The sequence below is a fragment of the Pinus tabuliformis genome, chromosome 3_2 (genome assembly GCF_031772625.1).
Source record: "Pinus tabuliformis cultivar Carrire ecotype Pingquan chromosome 3_2, CPIR1, whole genome shotgun sequence".
NCBI lineage: Eukaryota > Viridiplantae > Streptophyta > Pinopsida > Pinales > Pinaceae > Pinus > Pinus tabuliformis.
The window spans coordinates 387835211-387838669 of record NC_142302.1 but is presented as its reverse complement, the minus strand read 5'-3'; positions in this window follow the sequence as shown (position 1 = coordinate 387838669).

Here is a 3459-nt window from a genome sequence, read left to right as displayed (position 1 = left end):
GGAGGAGAAAGCCATGAAGTGTTCGCTTGAGAGGGAGCCACACTTGCATGCAGATGAGGAGCTATTAGTTCCTAAGGATGAGCTTCAGGATGTGGATCAGCCACAAGATGAAGTTCATGGAGTGGAAGAGACCACTCATGCAGCGCCAACCATCAGAGGGCGAAAGCGCACTACAGAAGCTGAGCGATTGGCTCAAGATGCAGAGAAGGTTGTAGGACCACCTACAACACAGCGCAGACAGAGACAATCACCTGATCGGTACACTGGATACATGGATCTTGTGAGCAAATGTGTCGTGACTGAGCCATCCTCTTTCGAGGAAGCTGTGGAGGATCCCGCATGGGTAGATGCCATGGTGGAAAAGTATGATTCGATTGTTAGAAACAGTGCATGGGAGATTGTCCCAAGACCGGAGGGGAAATCAGTGGTGGGTTCGAGATGGATCTACAAAGTGAAGCAAGCAGCTGACGGGAGTGTGGAGAAATACAAGGCAATATTTGTTGCCCGAGGCTTCTCACAGATAGAGGGGATCGATTATGAGGAGACCTTTGCACCTGTCTTAAGGTATTCTTCCATATGGACGATTCTTGCTCTCTCAGCGCAGATGGGGTGGCACATCCATCAGATGGATGTGAAGACTGCGTTCCTCAACGCATTCATTGAGGAGGAGGTGTACATAGAGCAGCCCGAAGGTTTCGAGATCTTCAGCAGCGAGTCGCATGTGTGCAGGCTCAAGAGAGCGCTGTATGGGTTGAAACAGGCACCTCGTGCTTGGTACACACAGATAGATAGTTATTTCATCAGACTTGGATTCTCCAAGAGTGAGGCGGATCCTAACCTATACCAGATTGTGGTGGAGGGTAAGTTGCTGATCAGTGTACTTTATGTAGATGATTTTATTTTGACAGGAGATGAGCTGTTGATACTTTCATGCAAGGAGGATCTTGCTAGAGAGTTTGAGATGAAGGACTTGGGCCTCCTTCATTATTTCCTGGGATTGGAAATTTTGCAGCGCAGTGATGGACTATTTGTTTCTCAGGGTAAGTACGCCCAGGAGATACTGGAGAAGTTCAACATGCATGGCTGCAAGCCTGTTGATACTCCTCTTCCTGGAGGTTGGAGGAAGGAGGATGCTACTTCTGCGGAGGTAGTGGATGCCACTGTTTATCGACAGTTGGTGGGGTCACTTATGTATCTGGTCAATACACGACCCGATATATGCTATGCTGTTAGCCAGCTTTCACAAGCTATGGTTAAGCCAACCAAGCTCTACTGGAAGGCAGGCAAGCATGTATTGCGTTATCTCAGAGGCACATCGGGATATGGATTGTGGTACAGCCAGGAGGATGAGGTGAAGCTATGTGGCTCCACGGATGCAGATTGGGCAGGGAGCCCAACGGACAGAAAGAGCACATCTGGAGGGATCTTCAGTATCGGGTCGACAACAGTTTCTTGGTACAACAGAAAGCAGAGATCCGTGGCACTCAGTTCAGCAGAGGTCGAGTATATGGCAGCAAGTTTGGCTACATGCGAGGCTATATGGATGAGGAAGATCCTAGTCGGGTTGTTCGGGTCACACTTGGAGCCTACTATGATTTATTGTGATAACCAGAGTTGCATTAAACTCTCAGCTAATCCAGTATTTCATGATAGATCCAAGCACATCGACATCAGGTACCATCATATCAGAGATTGTGTGCAGTAGAGAATCATGTTACTTTCATACATTCCCACGGAGGATCAGGATGTTGATATCTTGGCGAAGGCGCTCACTAGGAGCAAATTCGAATACCACAGAGGCAGGATAGGGGTTGCAGATAATCCATATCTTGTTGAGAGGGAGTGTTGAAAATGCAACAAGATGATGGAGCTTAGTGAAAAGAAGTCGCCTTCACTAAGTGGGCCTGCAAGCTATTTTTGGCTCAAAGTCTATTTTTAGACTATGTCTATTTTTAGACATATGGATCATGGTCTATGAGTTGCAGGATGCTATTTATGGATGATTGGTCATGTTGGTGAAAATAGATGGACTTTTATTTTTAGACATATGGGCAGAGTCTATTTTTAGACTGCCAGTCTAAAAATAGAATAGTCGAATATTATTAGCTCTTAATAATATTTGGACTATAAACATTATCTTATCCTCTTGCATCACTTTGGTTCGAGCTACGGATGTGGCACATGCAACTGCCAGAAGGAAATACGCTTTTCCTATGGGTTAGTTGAGCTATTGCATGATGGACTTCAGTTAGAACTCAAGTGATTGAGTTTGGTGGAGTTGATTGAGGAGTTGATGGAGTTGTGTTCAGTTTGACTTAGTTGAACTAGTTGTATTTAGTCTAACTACCAAATACACTAGTGATGAGTGGTGTGAATTAATTATTAATTAATTCACTAATTATTAACTCATAAATCAACTAAAGAATACATCAGTTAACTCAGTGCATGGACAGTTCAGTGGAGTCAAGTGTTAGAGGTGGGTGAAAGGGTGAGACTACTATCAGTTGTGACTATAGCTGTGCATGAGATTTGCACAATCATTGATTGAGATTGCCAATGAGGGTTGCGCAGTACTTGCCAAGGGAAATTCAAACTTGGATCAAATCTATTCTCAACTTGGATTGCGTAGTAGAGGTAGGCAAACAGTGGAGGAGATTTGAACCCGTGACTTGTTCAGATCTGAGCTAGTTTGTGTGTAGCAGGTGGAGATAGTACTGAGTACTTGTGAGGAGTATTGTACTATGTATTGTTACATGTTCTATATCATTATAATATACAGATAGTCGGGGTTTTTTAGCTGTATGCTTTCCCCATTACATACTGCGTTGATATGTGTGATTGATGTTTCAATGTGCGCATGCGATTGTTTCTTTATTCCGCAAATTGATGATCAATGGTAGAGGAGGTTATGTATTATGCATGCATTCCGCAAATAGTGTATAATCAGGATAATCTCTGTGAATAAGTGTTATATTATTCAAAATTTCTACATTTACACCCTCAAAAACCCCTGGGGCACTTCAATTGTGAAGAGTTCACTCGTTGAACTTGTGATTTCAATGAATCCCTATCGGATTCTAGACAAATTAGATCGGAAAATAAACCAAAAACTTTTCAAAAAGTCTCACTTATAGACAACGTCTTTACAAATATATTAACAAATACATTTTAATGTGGACAATGTGGTCCATTAACAAAATATGTCAATACCCATATTACGTAAAATATTTCAATGTCAATTATATAAATATTTATACATTTTTTCCTTTTTTCGGTATATTTTGGAACAACTTCGGGAATAATTGGTTGGAATTGCAAGTTTAAGTTGTGTTAAATAGAACTAGTATAGATTGATCTAATCTATTGATGTATAATTGTTGAGAGGGATCAAATCTCTTGACATAAACCTTTTTTCAAGTTTTGAACTCGAAAAGAGGTTGGCACCTCAAGAGATTTGAT